The 19,567-nt window shown below is 42.2% G+C and overlaps 1 protein-coding gene across 5 annotated transcripts in view; it reads left to right on the top strand.

Moving 5' to 3' along the window:
• Positions 1-19,567, top strand: part of FAM110D (family with sequence similarity 110 member D) — a 74,381-nt gene that overhangs the window by 14,935 nt on the left and 39,879 nt on the right. The window contains exon 1 of one of the 5 annotated variants that reach the window (XM_056560649.1): positions 17,341-17,382. The exons of 1 other annotated variant lie outside the window; for it this stretch is intronic. The gene's annotated coding sequence lies outside the window, so the exon portion shown is untranslated. Of the gene's footprint in view, positions 1-17,340; positions 17,432-19,567 lie in introns of those variants that run through there. 3 more of the 5 variants (XM_056560646.1, XM_056560647.1, XM_056560648.1) reach the window with 3 other exon arrangements.

The following is a 19,567-nucleotide window of genomic DNA, read 5'->3' as shown; positions in this document are numbered from 1 at the left end:
GGCCCACCTTTCACTAATATTTGCTCTACACTACCTGCCTCTTGCGGAACCACTACAAACTTTAACTGTGCTCTCCTAAACTCTCGATCTGTGTGCAATAAGCTCACCCAGATTCATGACTTATTTCTCACTAATTCTCTTAATCTGCTGGCTCTCACAGAAACATGGATACAACCTTCTGACACTGCTTCTCTCGCTGCTTTATCTTATGGTGACCTTCACTTTTCCCATACCCCCAGATCTGACACCAGGCATGGTGGAGGAGTTGGGGTGCTTCTAGCCCCACAATGCACTTTTCAAGTCATCCCCCCATCACCTTCACTCACGTTTCCCTCTTTTGAGGTTCACACCCTCAGGCTCTTCCGCCCATTGTCTCTCAGAGGGGCGGTCATCTATCGTCCTCCTGGTTCTCCCCAAATGTTCCTGAATCATTTTGCCTCCTGGCTCCCTCACTTTCTTTCCTCAGAAACACCTACACTCATCATGGGTGATTTTAATATCCCCATGGATACCCCAATCTCCTCTTCTGCCTCCCGGCTTCTGTCTCTAACCTCCTCCTTTGCCCTTTCACAGCTTACTGACTCTCCCACACACAAGGATGGGAATACACTGGACTCGATCTTCTCTAGACTTTGCTCTGTCTCTAAATTCACTAATTCTACTTTTGAGCTCTCTGACCACAACCTTCTCTCTTTCTCTATCAGTAACTCCTATCCTCTTCCAGACACTCCAACCCTGTACACTTACAGAAACCTGCATGCCATAAACACTAGTCAATTTATAGACATTCTACAATCTTCACTATCACCAATCTCTTCTCTCTCCTGCCCTAATCTAGTAGCCAAACATTACCATGACACCCTAAAGTCTACCCTGGATCAAATGGCACCCTCTAAAACACAAAACACGCGACACAGACGGCAGCAACCCTGGCACACGCTAACAACCCGCTTTCTCAGGCGATGCTCTAGGTGTGCTGAAAGTCTGTGGAGGAAAACTAAGACTTCTTCAGACTATCTGCACTATAAATTCATGCTTAAATCCTATTACTCCGCTCTTCATCTCGCCAAACAAACATATTTTACCTCCCTCATCTCCTCTCTGTCTAACAACCCAAAGCACCTTTTTGACACGTTCAACTCTCCTTCGGCCTAAAGTACAGACCCCAATCACTGATCTCTGTGCTGAAGACCTGGCCAAATACTTCAAAACTAAAATCGATTACATTCGTGATGAAATCCTCTCCCAGTCCCCTAAAAGTTCTGATCTAATTCCCAGCCACATCTGCTCTTCATCACTCAGTTTTTGAGCCTGTAACGGAGGATGAGGTTTCCAGTTTCCTCTCCTCCGCCCGCCCCACTACCTGCTCTAGTGACCCCATGCCTTTACACCTCATCCAGTCTCTCTCTCCTGCTATCAGCTGTCACCTAACTAAAATCTTTAACCTCTCCCTCTCTTCTGGGGTCTTTCCCTCCTCTTTCAAACACTCTATCATAACCCCACTATTGAAAAAACCATCTCTGGACCCATCCTGTGCAGCCAACTATCGACCCGTGTCAAATCTCCCCTTTATCTCCAACCTCCTGGAACGCTTGGTCTACTCCCGCCTTATCCGTTATCTCTCCGAGAACTCTCTCCTTGACCCCTTACAGTCTGGTTTCCGCTCCCTTCACTCCACAGAAACGGCCCTAACCAAAGTCACTAACGATCTTCTGATGGCCAAATCAAATGGCAATTTCTCTTTACTGATTCTCTTGGACCTCTCTGCAGCTTTTGACACTGTGGATCACCAACTCCTCCTCAGTAGTCTCCATCGGTCTCAAGGACTCTGCTCTCGCCTGGTTTTCCTCCTATCTCTCTGGCCGCTCCTTTAGCATCTCGTTTTCTGGCTCTACTTCTTCTCCTCTTCCCCTTGCTGTCGGGGTTCCCCAGGGATCGGTCCTGGGTCCTCTCTCTTTTCACTCTACACATCCCCCATTGGAAAAACAATCAGTATTTGGTTTCCAGTACACCTCTATGCTGATGACTTCTTCTCCTCTTCCCCTTGCTGTCGGGGTTCCCCAGGGATCGGTCCTGGGTCCTCTCTCTTTTCACTCTACACATCCCCCATTGGAAAAACAATCAGTATTTGGTTTCCAGTACACCTCTATGCTGATGACACCCAACTCTATACCTCTTCCTCCAACATCACCCCTGCACTCCTACAGAATACCAGTGACTGTCTCTCTGCTGTCTCAGATATCATGTCCTCTTTATATCTGAAACTAAATCTTTCGAAAACAGAACTTCTTGTTTTTTCTCCATCAACTGATACTGTACCTAACCCTGACATTTCCATCTCGGTATGTGGGACCACCATAACTCCCAGGCAGCAGGCTTGCTGTCTTGGAGTTATACTTAACTCTGATCTGTCTTTTACTCCCCATATTCAGTCCCTTTCACGTTCTTGTCACCTGCATCTCAAAAACATTTCCAGAATCTGCCCGTTTCTCACTACTGAAACTGCTAAAACTCTCATTATTGCTTTGATTCACTCCTGCCTCGACTACTGTAACTCTTTACTAATAGGCCTTCCTTTCTCCAAACTCTCTCCTCTTCAGTCCATCCTTAATGCCGCATCCAGACTCATCTTCCTCTCCAGCCGCTACACCGACGCCTCTGTGCCAGTCACTACACTGGTTACAGGTGGGATAAGGCACAGGTGGGATAAGGCAACTCGTGGTCAGGGCTGGCGGCACAGTAGTGTAGTCAGGAATGTAGCAATTGGTCAGTAGGCAGGCGGCAAAAGAACAAGATCAGATCACATAGCAAAGGTATGATACACGGCAAGGAAACTCTCAGGAGCGCTTTCTCTCAGGCACTAGGGCAACAAAGATCCGGCAGGGAAGTGTGGGATGTGGAGGAATTTATCAATGAGCCACAGGTGTTACTTCACTAATGGGCGCACTGGCCCTTTAAATCTTAAAGCTCCGGCACTCGCGCACCCTAGGGGATGGGAACAGATGCACCAGGGCGGGGGCAGGAGAAGCACTAGGTGATTGACGGGCTGGGATTTGCATGCGGGTGCGTTCAGCGATGCGAATCCCAGCCCCGCCGGCAGCTGCAGGTAACGGGACCATGCGCTCACAGCCAGCATGTGCGGCCGGAGCACATAACGTAACAATGCCAATGGCGGTGTATTGCAGATTGAATACCCGTGTTCATGAGTGAATGCTGGAATTAGAAGATAAACCGCTTGTCATTAATGGATGTTTTTTCTTTTGTGTAAGGAGCTGGTATTGCTGATTCCCTTTAGCTTTCTCAAAGGTTAGCTTTACTTCTCCAGGGGGATAACCCCTCTCAATTAACTGGATAGTTAATTCTTCTGTCTGTCTCTCAAAATTCATGTCATCATTGTTTAGCCATCTATTGTCCAAATGGGACAGCCTTCTTGACGTGAGGGGGGTGATAGCTCTCATTTTATTACCTGCAAAACAAAGTTTGTAGTTTACATGATCCTGTGCCCATGTGGTCTTTCTATATAGGGAAGACTATTCGCTGTTTATATGTTAGGATACAGGAACATATACATTCAACCATAACAGGCCAGGGATGTCCTCGCCTGATTGAACATGTTAGGAATGTTCATGCAGCTAATACAGATGTGTTGTTATGTTGCACATGTACCAAAAGACGGTGGAGATTGCCACAAGACGGTAGAGATCGCTACAAGACATTACTTCAAAAAGAATCAGCCTGGATCCTGAGAACCAAAACTCTGGGAGCATCTGGACTCAATGATAAGAATTACATGAGAGTCTTGTGATTTTCATCTTAGTACGTGCTTTCTGCTCTATTGTTTTATTGTTTTTAACATACACATTTGTCACTTACTTGTCTAGTAGCAGCGCCGATGTGCGCACATGCCAGCATTTGTATTACTGTTTGCCGTGCCAACTCTCGCTGATGTATTTCAGCCTTGCCGGCACCACGTCACAACCAGTGAGCCGGAAGAAGCGTGTAACGCAAAACGTTGCTCTGTTGGATTGTACCTGTTTGTTACTGCACCCGTCCCTGCTAATAAAGAAGCCGTGGATCACAGTGAGTTGCCGTCCGCTTCATCTCTACTGTTTGTTTACAACTTGTTCTCACTCACAAGGCTGAGCACCGCTTTACAGGCTGCAGGGTAGTAGCGGTAGCAGTGCATCGATGGGAGACTTGTAGCATATCAGCAAGAGAGCAGAGGTGGTTGTGCCAGCTATATTCTTTTGTGTGTTTACAAATTAGCAAAAGTCGAGGCGATGGGCGTGCCTATCGCCGTGCCCACCGATTGCTTGAACAGTTCCTGACATGAACAAAGGTGTCAGCAGAGAGGTAATTTACAAATCTGTTTAACTTTCTGGCACCTGTTGATTTAAACCCCTTGCCGCAAAATGCCGTTTCTAAACGGCGCTGCAGCACGGGAGGGTTATGAAGCAAGCTCAGGCTGCTATCAGCAGCCCAGACCCGTGGCTAATACCAGACATCGCCGTTCAGGCAGATGTCCGGCATTAACTCTTTAGACGCGGCGATCAAAGTTGATCACCGCATCTAAAGTGAAAGTAAAAGTTTCCCGGCAGCTCAGTTGGGCTGATCGGGACCATCGTAGTAAAATCGCGATGTCCCGATCAGCTAGGACACATCAGGAGTGTGCCTTACCTGCCTCCTGCATGTCCGATTGGCGATTGATTACTCCAAGCCTGAAATCCAGGCTTGAGCAATCAACCGCCGATAACACTGATCAATGCATTGCAATGCAATGGCAGGGATCAGTGTATTGAATCAATGTATGCATGTTATAGTCCCCTATGGGGGCTATAACATTGCAAAAAAAAAAAAGTTAATAAAGATGATTTAACCCCTTCTCTAATAAAAGTTTGAATCACCCCCTTTTTCCCATTAAAAGAAACTGTGTAAATAAAAATAAACATATATGGTATCACCCCGTGCGTAAATGTCCGAACTGTAAAAATATATAGTTAATTAAACCGCACGGTCAATGGCGAATGTGCAAAAAGTTCCAAAGTCCAAAATTGCGTATTTTTGGTCATATTTTTTTTTATACCATAAAAATTTGAATAAAAAGCGATCAAAAAGTTAGATCAAAACAAAAATGGTACCAATAAAAAATGAGCCCTCATACCGCCCCATATGTGGAAAAATAAAAAAGTTATAGGGGTCAGAAGATGACAATTTTAAACATATACATTTTCCTGCATGTAGTTATGATTTTTTTCAGAAGTAATACAAAATCAAACCTATAGAAGTAGGGTATAATTTTAACCGTATGAACCGACAGAATAAAGATAAGATGTAATTTTTACCGAAAAATTTACTGCGTAGAAACGGAAGCCCCCAAAAGTTACAAAATAGCGTTTTTTTTTTCCATTTTGTCGCATAATAATTTTATTTTCCATTTCTCTGTAGATTTTTGGGTAAAATGGCTGATGTTATTACAAAGTAGAATTGTTTGCGCAAAAAATAAGCCATCATATGGATTTTTAGGTGCAAAATTTAAAGGGTTATGATTTTGTAAATGTAAGTAGGAAAAAATGTAAGTTAAAAAAAATTGAAAAACGCCATTATGGACATTTATCAAGTCAGGTTTTCTTTACTATAATTGTTGCAAAATTGTCGCAACTGTGACTACGCGATTTTTCGTGCGACATTTTGACTGGAAAGTGAGAAAAGCAAGTTTTCCAAAAATTTACTATGTAGTAATAATTTTAAAATGGACTACGGGTAGTCAGGTATTTATTAACTGCGACAGTCGCAACTGCGCAACTTCGCAACAGGGTTAAAAATGGACTAAATTTACTCCAGCTCAAACATGGAGCAGAAAAAGCTACTACCAAAGTAAAAAAGGAAAAATTGCTTACGTGAAAGAAAATTATCAACAGGCTGAAACCAGTTGATAAATAAGTCACACATAAGCAAAAAAAAAGTAAGGAAAAAAAAAAAATACATAAACAAACATTCATAAATGTCCCTCCATGTCCTTAAATAGCAACTCTCATTAAAAATGTTTTTGCTCTTGCACTCCTTGTGGTAAATAAAAATAGTTCTGATATACTTTTTTTTTTTTTAAATATGAAGTTTTCTATGTTTTATTTGTGCTTAAAAAAGCGCAAGACCACATTTTCCCCTATCTCATACACAGACTTTGGACCGAAGCCCAAACACAGGAAGTGCAGCCTGGAGTGCTGAGTGGTGGTGGTGGGGGGGGGGGGGGGGGGTGTCCAACCAACAGCATATGGCAGTTAAGTGTGAGAGGAGCTATGATTGGATGAGGCTGGACAACCTCCCTCAGCACTCCAGACTGCACTTCCTGTGTTTGGGCTTCAGTCCATAGTCTGTGTATGAGATGGGGGAAAATGTGCTCTTGAGCTTTTTTAAGCACAAATAAAACATAGAAAACTTCATTTTTTTAAACAAAGTATATTTGAAATATTTTTTATTTACCATAAGGAGTGCAATAGCAAAAATAAGTTTTAATGAGAGTGACCATTTAAGGGGTTAATGACCAAGCCCAATTTTTCTAATCTGGCATGTGTCTCTTTCAGTGGTAATACCTATGACCTGCTTTTACTTAGTGACGCGATTCTGAGATTGTTTTTTTGTGACATATTGTACTTTATATTGTTGGTAAATCTTAGTTGATTCAGGCAGCATTTTTTGTGAAAAACTCCAAAATATTGTGAAAAATAGGAAAATGTATTTGTTTTTTTAGATTAATTTTTATGGCATTCACTGTATGGTAAAAATTATGTTATTTTTATTCTGTGGGTTGGTACGACTATGGCGATACCCAATTTATATAGCTTTTTCCTTTCCTCAACAAAATCCTTTCCCCCCTTTTTTGTGTTGTCATGTTCTGACAGTCATAACTTTTTTATTTTTCCCGTTTATTTTCCCATTTTTGTGATTCATGCTACCTTTTGATATTTTTTATTCCAAGTTTTGGATCAAAATTTGAGGTTTTTTGTTTCTTTGTTGTTTTTTTTATGGCGTTCACCGTTCAGGATAAATACCATTATTGTTTTATTGTAGAAGTAATTAAGGATGTGGCAATACTTATTATGTATAGGTTTGGGCGTTTTTTTTTTGGGGGGGGGGGGGGGGAGGATAATATAGGGTTTTATTGGGAAATTAAATTGAAAACCCTTATTTTGTTTTTACACTTTATTAATTTATTTGAAATCCTTTAATTTTTTTGCTTTTCACTTTTTATAGGTTATACTGTACTACATACAGTACATCTGTACTGCAGCACAGTATAACAGTCAGTACTACACTGACATGCAGCCTGTTCAATCCCCCTATTGCTGGACCTCACAGGCTGCCGTACTAGGCAGACAGGAGGCCATCATCTGGCCTTCTGCTGCAATGGCAACCAATGAGATCCCATGATCGCATCGTGGGAATGCCGTTGGTCGACAGGGGGAGCCTCCTCCCCTTGTCAACCCAATATATTCCGTGATCAGGACTTATCGCGGCATCTATGAGGTTAATACGGCTGAGACCGGTGCGATCACAGTCTCGGCAGCTGCGGCGGAAGCCCGGCTGTGATTAACAGCTGGATCCCATTGGTGATCTCCCGCAGCGGAGGAGGATATCGCCAGGACATATGCATACATCCAGTGGCGCTAACTAGCTAGCAACTGGGACGACGTATGCATACACCCTAGGGCGGGAAGGGGTTAAAAAAAAGTATGTAAACAAAAATAAACATATGTGGTTTGGCTGCATGTGTAAATGTCTGAACTATTAAAATATAGTGTTAGTTTAACCGCATGGTCAATGGCGTAAATGTAAAAAAAATACAGGAGTCCAAAATCCAGAAAAATAAAGTTATAGGGGTCAGAAGAGGACAATTTTAAGTATATTGATTTCCATACAAAAAGTTTTCAGTTTTTAAGCTAGTTAAATAAAACAAAAACTATATAAATTGGGTGTCATTTTAATCATGGACCTACAGAATAAACACTTTTATCAAAAAAGTGCACTGTGTAGAAACGGAAGCCCCCAAAGGTTGCAAAATGGTGTTTTTTTTTATGAAAGAAAGTGAGTGATGTCATTACAAAAGTCATAGAAAGAATAACAAATTATATTGTTAAAATTTCATGGGGGGTGCCATATATGACGCAAAACGCAGTCTCCGGCAGTGAGCGCTGAGAGCGGTCATACGGAGACTGCTCCCCGCCACTGCGGGTTAGCGCTACACCGGAGCCTTCTGTGAACAGCAGAACCATAAGTAGCCCAGTAGTGGCACTTTGCTGGTTTTCTTTCAGGTACCTTGGATAAAATAAAAAGCAGCATATTATGTGTGTTTTTCCTTAGGTACCAGGAGTAAGGTGCAAAAACTAGTGAGTGCGGGACCTGATGGAATATTCATCATCTAAGGGATCATGGTCTATAAGAGATGTATTGATTATGTATATTTTCTTTATAGGTACCTTGGGCTCGGATTCCTGCTGTTTCTTTAGAGAGTGAGAGCGCAAGTATCGAGTGCCCCTCTCATATATGAATTTAGCCACAATGTTTTGCAATTTATTATAATACAACTATTTGATATTCTCTGGGTAATACTCCTGAGGATGCCCTATTATTGGGGCAGAAACGCGTTGGGTTTAGCCCAGGCATAAGAGCAAGTAATACTAAGTATTTGAGTAAATCCACAAAACTGTGGTAATTGTTTGGTGGTATCCTACACACCCTTTGATTACTTTAGGTGGCGGCATTGTTCATGAACATATTTTTTTGGGTGTATTTTAACGCATACCAATAAAGGAATAATTTTAATGGCACCCCCCCCCATGAAATTTTAACAATATAATTTGTTATTCATTCTATGATCTCTTCTATAGCCGGGAGGCAATTGCTTGGTGCAGGCATATTGATACTGATGCATCATTTTTGTATATGATGTCATTACAAAGTATGATTGGTGGCACAAAAACAAGCTCTCATATGGGTCTGTAGGTGGAAAATTAAAAGCGTTATGATTATCAGAATCTGGCACACAACCCAACAAAACATGTCGGGTTTGCCATAGTAAATGAGGGCCAATATGGTGAGTGTATAACTTACATCTTTCCATAAATTCAGATATGTAAAAAAAGGAAAGAGACAGAGAGCGCAAACCTATGTGCCGTTATTCCTTTACTTTAGTATAGAAAGTCAGAAGAAATGGTACGCTCACCTTCCGGTGTTATGCTAAGAGCACAACACCTGTGATCGCCTTAGGACCCAGCAGCGTGGAGTCTGGGGTAAAGGTGCAGACTGGATCAGCCCGTCTTGGGGATCCCGTGGACGGTCTTCGTATAAGAGTTGCTGAATGCTTGTAGAAAAATGATCCTTCACAGCGCTCCTTTGTTGTAAGTGGTCATAAACCGATGCGGACAAGGGTTCAAAATAAAAAAATAAATAAAAATTAAGGACTTTATTCTTAACAGCGCTACAGACTACGCGTTTCAGGGGGCTTGCTCCCCCCTTCCTCAGGTCCAATGAACATTAGACTTGAGGAAGGGGGGAGCAAGCCCCCTGAAACGCGTAGTCCGTAGCGGTGTTAAGAATAAAGTCCTTCATTTTTATTTTAAATCCTTGTCCGCATTGCTTTATGACCACTTACAACAATGGAGCGCTGTGAAGGATAATTTTCCTACAAGCATTCAGCCACTCTTACATCTTTCCGTGTCATTCATGCGTATCATCCTCAGGCAGTCCTGTAATGATAGGACTTGTAGTTTTGGAATAGTTGGAGGTACAGTGTTTGGATAACACTTTTTTGCAGCAGTGTTGCCTTCAGCTGTATGCCTACAAAACTACAACTCTCAGCATGCCTAGACGTCCTTGGACTGTCCAGGCATGCTTGGAGTTGTAGTTTCGCAACAGCTGGAGACACATGATTGGTAAAACTCTGTGTTACAGCAGTGTTGCTGCAAGCTGTGCTCCTCCTGCAGCCTTGTCAATCAGCCATCAGTGTCCCAGGAGGTATGGGGACCCCTAGTGGTGGGATTTTCAAAGTCAGTATTTTTTTTAATCAAAAGAAGTATATTAGGAAAACTATTGTTTTGCCAAGATGTACAAAATATAAGTCTCCTTCCACACTATTCTGTTGCTCCATTACAAACGGACGTTAACCCCCTAAGGATGGAGCGTTTTTCTGTTTTTGCACTTTCGTTTTTTCTTCCTTACCTTTTAACCCCTTAAGGACACATGACGTACTGGAACGTCATGTGTCCACTCCCGATCTATAACGCGGGGCCACGGCGTGGCCCCGCGTCATAGCGGGTCGGGCCCGGCCTCTAACAACGGCCGGGACCCGTGGCTAATAGCGCGCGGCATTGATCGCTGTGCCGCGCGCTATTAACCCTTTAGACGCGGCGTTCAAAGTTGAACGCCGCGTCTAAAGTGAAACCGAAAGCATCCCGGCTAGCTCAGTGGGCTGTTCGGGATAGCCGCGGAGAAATCGCGGCATCCCGAACAGCTGACAGGACAGCGGGAGGGCCCCTACCTGCCTCCTCGCTGTCCGATCGCCGAATGACTGCTCAGTGCCTGAGATCCAGGCATGAGCAGTCATCCGGCAGAATCGTTGATCACTGGTTTCTTATGAGAAACCAGTGATCAACATAGAAGATCAGTGTGTGCAGTGTTATAGGTCCCTATGGGACCTATAACACTGCAAAAAAAAAGTGAAAAAAAAAAGTGAATAAACATCATTTAACTCCTCCCCTATTAAAAGTTTGAATCACCCCCCTTTTCCAATAAAAAAAAAAACACAGTGTAAATAAAAATAAAAATAAACATATGTGGTATCACCGCGTGCGGAAATGTCCGAATTATAAAAATATATCATTAATTAAACCGCTCGGTCAATGGCGTGCGCGCAAAAAAATTCCAAAGTCCAAAATAGTGCATTTTTGGTCACTTTTTATATCATTTAAAAATGAATAAAAAGTGATCAATAAGTCCTATCAATGCAAAAATGGTACCGTTAAAAACTTCAGATCACGGCGCAAAAAATGAGCCCTCATACCGCCCCATACACGGAAAAATAAAAAAGTTATAGGGGTCAGAAGATGACAATTTTAAACGTATTAATTTTCCTGCATGTAGTTATGATTTTTTCCAGAAGTCCGACAAAATCAAACCTATATAAGTAGGGTATCATTTTAATCGTATGGACCTACAGAATACATATCAGGTGTCATTTTTACCGAAAAATGTACTACGTAGAAACGGAAGCCCCCAAAAGTTACAAAACAGCGTTTTTTTTTTCAATTTTGTCGCACAATGATTTTTTTTCCCGCTTCACCATAGATTTTTGGGCAAAATGACTGACGTCATTACAAAGTAGAATTGGTGGCGCAAAAAATAAGCCATCATATGGATTTTTAGGTGTAAATTTGAAAGAGTTATGATTTTTTAAAGGCAAGGAGCAAAAAACGAAAATGCAAAAACGGAAAAACCTCCGGTCCTTAAGGGGTTAAAAATCATAACCCTTTCAATTTTGCACCTAAAAATCCATATGATGGCTTTTTTTTTGCGCCACCAATTCTACTTTGCAGTGACATCAGTCTTTTTACCCAAAAAAATACAGCGAAATGGAAAAAAAATCATTGTTTGACAAAATGAAAGAGAAAACGCCATTTTGTAACTTTTGGGGGCTTCCGTTTCTACGCAGTACATTTTTCGGTAAAAATGACACCTTATCTTTATTCTGCAGGTCCATACAGTTAAAATGATACCCTACTTTTATAGGTTAAATTTTTTCATACTTCTGAAAAATTCATAACTACATGCAGGAAAATTTATACGTTTAAAATTCTCATCTTCTGACCCCTATGACTTTTTAATTTTTCCGCATACGGGGCGGTATGGAGCTCAGTTTTTGCGCCGTCATCTGAAGATTTTATCGGTACCATTTTTGTTTTGATTGGACTTTTTGATCGCTTTTTATACACTTTTTTATGGTATAAAAAGTGACCAAAAAGACGTTATTTTGGACTTTAGAATTTTTTTGCACGTACGCCATTGACCATGCGGTTTAGTTAACAATATATTTTTATATTTAGGACATTTACCCATGATACCACATATGTTTATTTTTATTTACACAGTTTTGTTTTGTTTTTTAGAGGAAAAGGGGGGTGATTCAAACTTTTATTAGGGAAAGGGTTAAATGATCTTTATTAACTTTTGTTTTTTTACTTTTTTTTTGCAATATTATAGCCCCCATAGGGGGCTATAACATGCAGTACATTGATTCAATACACTGATCACTGCCAATGCATTCAATGGCAGGGATCAGTGTTATCGGTGGTTGATTGCTCAAGCCTGGATTTCAGGCTTGGAGCAATCAAACGCTGTTCAGACGTGCAGGAGACAGGTGAGGGGACCTCCTGCTGCATCCTAGCTGATCGGGACATCGTGATTTTATTGCGATGGTCCCAATCAGCCCAACTGAGCAGCCGGGATGCATTTACTTTCACTTTTAGACGTGGCAATCAACTTTGATCGCCGCGTCTAAAGAGTTAATGCCGGACATGAGGCCGATCGGCGATGAACAGCATTAGCGTGGGTCCCGGTTGCTTATAGCAACCAGGACCCACCGGGTATGATGTGCGCTCACCTCGTGAGCGCGCATCATATATGGGGACGCGCATATGGACGTTCATAAGCGCTAAGGGGTTAATGGCTCTTTTTTTTCTACTTTGGCTGCCATTAACGTCCATTATTGTAATGGAGCAAAACGGGAGTTATAACGGGCAAAGAGGATCCCCTTCACTTCAATGGGATTCCTCCAACGTTCATTATAAGTTTATGATAGCAGGAGAAAAGGACGTGACATGCACAAATTTTTCTCCCGCTATCTTCCTAACAGCCGGTACACTGATGGACACAAACATCAGTGTGAAAGGAGCCTAAAAAGTTTTTGTGGTGGACCACCGGTGTATGGCGGGACCACGGGTGTAGTGGTGTAGGTGATGGGGTCAGATGGTATTAACCCTGGAGGCAAAATGTTATTAACCCCTAGTGTTCGTGACGCCAGAGTGGTTTTTGGTACCGGAACCAAATGGTTAGTTAAGGAAAGGAGAGTCCACAACCAGTTATGGTTGAACCGAGGCTTTAATGAGTATAAGACAGATGGTATTATCTTCACAGCTAGGCCAGATTCCCAGAGAGGGGGCCAGGAACTCAGAAGACCTCGCAGCTTGCTGGGACCAATTATACTTGTAATAGACTTGAAACAATTATCTTGAGGCTTGACTATATGCAGGACTTAACTACTTATAGTGACAGCAGACATTGTGGCCTTCCAAGTAGCTGATCACTAGCACTGAGATCTCTGGTGTTTGCTGGTTCACAGTAAAGATCATAAGAGAAATTGTAATGGCCGTCCCTTTATATAGTGGGGGCTGGACTAAAGCCCATTGGTCAAGCTGTGGGTCATAGGTTAAGCTGGTGCTCTCTGGGAGAACATGTGACAACAAATCATGTGACTGCATAACATAACATGTGACAGACTTACAGGTCCTTGAGACAAACTCTCACAGGTCCTCTGCTCTATCTATACATTAGGATCCTGTCTATACATTAAAGCAGTATAGACAACATTCTGTAAACAACAGGGGGAGACCCTGCAAGGGAGACCCCAGGTCACTGAGGGTCTCAACCTGACAGGGCCTAAGAGTAGTACAGGACCATGTTGTGTACTGGGTCATGACATTTTCATATCTGACAGTGCCCATTTAATCCCTGTAGGACACAGCCCATTTTGGCTTTGAGGACACAACAAATTTTTATTTTTGCTTTTTTTCCCCCCTCCTCGCTAAGAAGAATAACTCTTACTTTTTCATCTACAGACCATATGAGGGCTATTTTTGCATGACCAATTGTACTTTTGTAATGACACCTTTCATTTTCCTTACAATATATATGGCATAACCAAAACAGCTCCTGCTCTCACTTCAAAGTAAGTTAAAGGGGTTATCCACCATAAGGTGATTTTAGTACATACCTAGCAGACAGTAATGGATATGCTTAGGAAGGATCTGTGCTTGTCTTGGGGCTAAATGGCTATGTTGTGAGATTACCATAACACTGTGACTAGCTTTTTGAGAACTGGTATTTCCTTTATGAGTTTTCTTCTTTGCCTACAAATCCCATAATTCCATTTTCCTCCCTCCCACACATCAGCCACCCCACCCTTTGAAACATAAATGAGCTGTATCCATTCAAAAGACCTGTGGTTTTCAATCAGGGTGCCTGCAGCTGTTGCATTAGTTGCAGATTGATCCCTCCACCCATTGAAGCAGACAGCTCCCTGTCATCAGCTGACTAGTGAGTCAGGTCTCGGCCGCATTGCAACCTGGGAAAAACGGTAATTTTGTATGCTGGTAAAAATAAATATTGGGGTGAAACTCACATAAGAATTGTGAGAAAACAATCACACACAGGTACAGACACTATATTATGAACTGCACTAACTTTACAGCCCCTGTAGCATAGACAAGTAAAATAAATTCCTGGAATACCTCTTTAACACTCCAAGACGTACAATTAGCAGGATCACCGCCACTGCAGAGAGGAGAATCGTGGCCCGCCGTCGGTAAAGGACCTCTGCCACCGCTCCCAGCACAGTTCCCCTCCTCTGCCCGGACTACTGTGGGTGGGCAGAGCGTGGGAACCGAACTTTAACCTCCCCGCCCCCGCGATCTGCTATTGGTTGGTCGCTTCTGACCGACCAATAGCAGGGATAGGAGGGGTGGCATCCCTGCCACCTCACTCCTATTCCTTCAGGAGGATCCGTGGTGTCTTGGACAGCCCTGATCCCCCATATTTTCTGGGTCACCGGAGACCCGTATGACCCAGAATTGCTGCAGATCGCCGGTCTCAGGACCCCCCAGGCATTGGCACGGGTTGCCTGCTAAATGAATTCAGCAGGCATCCCGGTCCGGTCCCGGCCTGGCGAGCGGCAGGGACCGGAATTCCCATGGGCGTACAGTTACGCCCTGGGTTCTTAAGGATCAGGGATGCAGGGTGTACCTGTACATCCTGCGTCCCCAAGAGGTTAAAGGAGTACTCCGGTGGAATTTTTTTTATATCAACTGGTGCCAGAAGGTTAAACAGATTTGTAAATTAAACATTTGAGAGAACATGGAAAATAAGCGGCACTCACCACAAACAGCTAGCGACAACTTCTTTATTTCTTAGGCGTGCAGTAAAACATGCAGGTGCAGGGAGACAAGGACGCCGGGGAATCCGGCTGACTGGTCACAGCCGTATCGTGCTTCCGCACTTCGTCAGACCATTGATGGTCTGACGAAGTGCGGAAGCACGATACGGCTGTGACCAGTCAGCCGGATTCCCCGGCGTCCTTGTCTCCCTGCACCTGCATGTTTTACTGCACGCCTAAGAAATAAAGAAGTTGTCGCTAGCTGTTTGTGGTGAGTGCCGCTTATTTTCCATGTTCTCTCAAATGTTTGATCCATGACTCTGTCCTGGCTGAGCACCCCACAAGCAGCGACATACATACACACCTGTTCCATCAAGAGCAAATATCGGGCTGCATGGTTGGCTGTGCCGAACGCTGTTTCTAACTACAAGCAAAGATTTGTAAATTACTTCTATTTAAAAATCTTAATCCTTCCAGTACTTATCAGCTGCTACATGCTCCACAGGAAGTACTTTTCTTTTTGAATTTATTTTCTGTCTGACTGCAGTGCTCTCTGCTTACACCTCTGTCCAGGTCAGGAACTGTCCAGAGTAGGAGCAAATCCCCATAGAAAACCCATCCTGCTTTGGACAGTTCCTGACATGGACAGAGATGTTAGCAGAGGTATTTTTAATAGAAGTAATTTACAAATTTGTTTAACTTTCTGGCATTAGTTGATAAAAAAAAAAATAAGGCAGCCTTTGACTGTCCAGGCATGCTGGGAGTTGTAGTTTGGCCACAGCTGGAGGCACCCTGGTTGGGAAACACTGGGTTAAGAAGAAAGCAGCTATGTTTTTTAACCCTGGATAACTCTGATTGTTATATGGGAATGTATATGTAGGTATATATGTGTCCAATGTAGCGTAGTGTCACGGCAATACTGGTGGTATGTGGATAGTGAGTTCATGGACTGAATATATGAAGAGTTATGTGCGCTACAGATGACAATATACAGTACAGTTAATATACAGTACAGTTAATATACAGTTTTAAGCTAAAGTCATTTATCCAAAAGCAGGCAAAAATCCAGCAAAATGCTAAAATTTAATTTGCCTGGTCCTTAAGGCCAAAATGGGCTTGGTACTTAAGGGGTTAAACCATGGTCTGCTGCAGTTGACTACATTACATATGTTCAGGCCATTAACCACTTAACTCCTTGGGGACGGAGCCCATTATAACCCTAAGGACGGGAGCATTTTTTGCAATTCTGACCACTGTCACTTTATGCATTAAAGGGGTACTCCGGTGAAAACCTTTTTTCTTTTAAATCAACTGGTGGCAGAAAGTTAAACATATTTGTAAATTTCTTCTATTAAAAAATCTTAATCCTTCCAGTACTTATTAGCTGCTGAATGCTACAGAGGAAATTCCTTTCTTTTTGGAACACTGATGACATCACGAGCACAGTGCTCTCTGCTGACATCTCTGTCCATTTTAGCAACCGTGCATAGCAGATGCATAGCAGATGTATGCTAAGGGCAGCATGGTGGCTCAGTGGTAAGCAATGCTGCCTTGCAGTGCTGGGGACTTGGGTTCAAATCCCACTAAGGACAACAATAAATAAAGTGTTATTATTATTATTATAATAATGTCAGCAGAGAGAACTGTGCTCGTGATGTCATCAGAGAGCATTCCAAAAAGAAAAGAATTTCCTCTGTAGTATTCAGCAGCTAACAAGTACAGGAAGGATTAAGATTTTTTAATAGAAGTAATTTACGAATATGTTTAACTTTCTTCCACCAGTTGATTTAAAAGAAAAAAGGTTTTCACCGGTGTACCCCTTTAATAACTCTGGGATGCTTTTACTTTTCATTCTGATTCCGAGATTGGTTTTTTGTGACATATTCTATTTTATGTTAGTGGTAAAATTTTTGTCGATACTTGCATCATTTCTCGGTGAAAAATTTCAAATTGATGAAAAAATTTAAAATTTAGCTTTTTCGAACTTTGAAGCTATCTGCTTGTAAGCAAAATAACTGTGAGGGAGATTTAGCAAAACCTGTGCCCAGTTGCCCATAACAACCAATCAGCTTGCTTCTTTCATTTTTAGGAAGGCCTGTGGAAAATGAAAGAAGAAATCTGATTGGTTGCTAGGGGCAACTGGACAATGTTACCTCTGCACAGGCTTTGATAAATCTCCCCATGTAAGTAGAAAAAGAAAACAAAGGTGCACTCCTAGTGTAGAGGTCTCAGGTAAGCGGGCGCCCCCAAACAATATGTAGTAAGCTTACCAGAGGTTGTTGTGCTACGGGCACAACACCGTGGATTGCATGTAGAATCACAATGAAGACAGAGGTCAGCTAGCTGTGGTGTCCTTCTCAAGTGGCTCTGGGTCACTTCAGTATTTGATAGGCATCAAGTGGATATAGATCCAGAAAACAGGACTTTACTAGGCGCTTCTCCTCAAAGGAATGACAGCCCAAAACACACTGGCTGTCTCACACCATCCAAATGCCATAATTATATGGAGTAAGGAAAATAGACATATATATATATATATATATATATATATATATATATATATATATTGATTCACATATACAATACTGTACTTTATGTTTGCATCATAGAGTTGACAAGTTTTTTACTTTTGGAAAACATCAGAGGGCTTCAAAGTTCAGCAGCAATTTTCTAATTTTTCACAAAATTTTCAAAATCGGAATTTTTTAGGGACCAGTTCAGTTTTGAAGTGGATTTGAAGGGCCTTCATATTAGAAATACCCCATAAATGACCCCATTATAAAAACTGCACCCCTCAAAGTATTCAAAAGGACATTCAGAAAGTTTGTTAACCCTTTGTGTTTCACAGGAATAGCAGCAAAGTGAAGGAGGAAATTCAAAATCTTCATTTTTTACACTCGCATGATCTTGTAGACCCAGTTTTTTAATTTTACGAGGGGTAATAGGAGAAAAAGCACCCCAAAATTTGTAACCCAATTTCTCTTGAGTAAGGAAATACCTCATAGGTGGATGTGAAGTGCTCGGTGATAGCAGTAGAGGGCTCAGAAGGGAAGGAGCGACAGTGGGATTTTTGAGAGAGAGTTTTTCTGAAATGGTTTTTGAGGGGCATGTCACATTTAGGAAGCCCCAATGGTGCCAGAACAGCCAAAAAATAAAATAATAAAAAACACATGGCATACTATTTTGGAAACTACACCCCTCAAGTCAGGTAACAAGGTGTCCAGTGAGCCTTAACACACCACAGGTGATTGATGAACTTTCGTTAAAGTGGGACGTGAAACTGAAAAATTTGATTTTTAACAATAAAATGCTGGTGTTACCCCCAAACTTTTCATTTTCACAAGGAGTAAAAAGAGAAAATGCCCCACAAAATGTGTAACCCCATTTCTCTTGAGTAAGGAAATACCTCATATGTGGATATAAAGTGCTCTGCGGGTGCACTAGAGGGCTCAGAAGGGGAGGAGCGACATTGGGCTTATGGAGAGCGAATTTTGCTGAAATGGTTTTTGGGAGCATGTCGCATTTAGGAAGCCCCCATGATGCCAGAACAGTAAAAAAAAAATAATAATAATGGCATACTATTTTGGAAACTACACCCCTCGCAGAATGTAATAAGGGGTACAGTGAGTATTCACACCCCACTGGCATTTGACAGATCTTTGGAACAGTGGACTGTGCAAATGAAAAATTATAATTTTTTTCACCAAAAATCTGTCAGACACCTATGGGGCATAAATGCTCACTGCACCCCTTAATACATTACATGAGGGGTGTAGTTTCCAAAATGGGGTCACAAGTGGAGGGCGGGGTCCATTGTTCTGTCACTATGGGGGCTTTGTAAACACGTGGCCTTCAATTCCGGACAAATGTTCTCTTTAAAATCCCAATGGCGCTCCTTCTCTTCTGAGCATTGTAGTGCGCCAGCAGAGCACTTTACATCCACATATGGGGTATGTTCTTACAAATTTTGGGGGTCTTTTTTCCTATTTTCCCTTGTGAAAATGAAAAATTTAGGGTAACACCAGCATTTTATTGAAAACATTTTTTTTTTCATTTTCCCATCCAAATTTAATAAAATTTCGTTAAACACCTGTGGGGTGTTAAAGTTCACTATACCCCTTGTCACGTTCCGTGAGGGGTGTAGTTTACAAAATGGGGTCACATGTGGGTATTTATGTTTTTGCGTTTATGTCAGAACCGCTGTAAAATCAGCCACCCCTGTGCAAATCACCAATTTAGGCCTCAAATGTACATGGTGCGCTCTCACTCCTGAGCCTTGTTGTGCGTCTGCAGAGCATTTTACGCCCACATATGGGGTATTTGCATTACAAATATTAGGGGTCTTTTTTCTTTTACTGCTTGTGAAAA

Source organism: Hyla sarda, chromosome 2, assembly GCF_029499605.1.
Source record: "Hyla sarda isolate aHylSar1 chromosome 2, aHylSar1.hap1, whole genome shotgun sequence".
Lineage (NCBI taxonomy): Eukaryota > Metazoa > Chordata > Amphibia > Anura > Hylidae > Hyla > Hyla sarda.
This window is presented reverse-complemented; position numbering and strand designations above follow the sequence as displayed.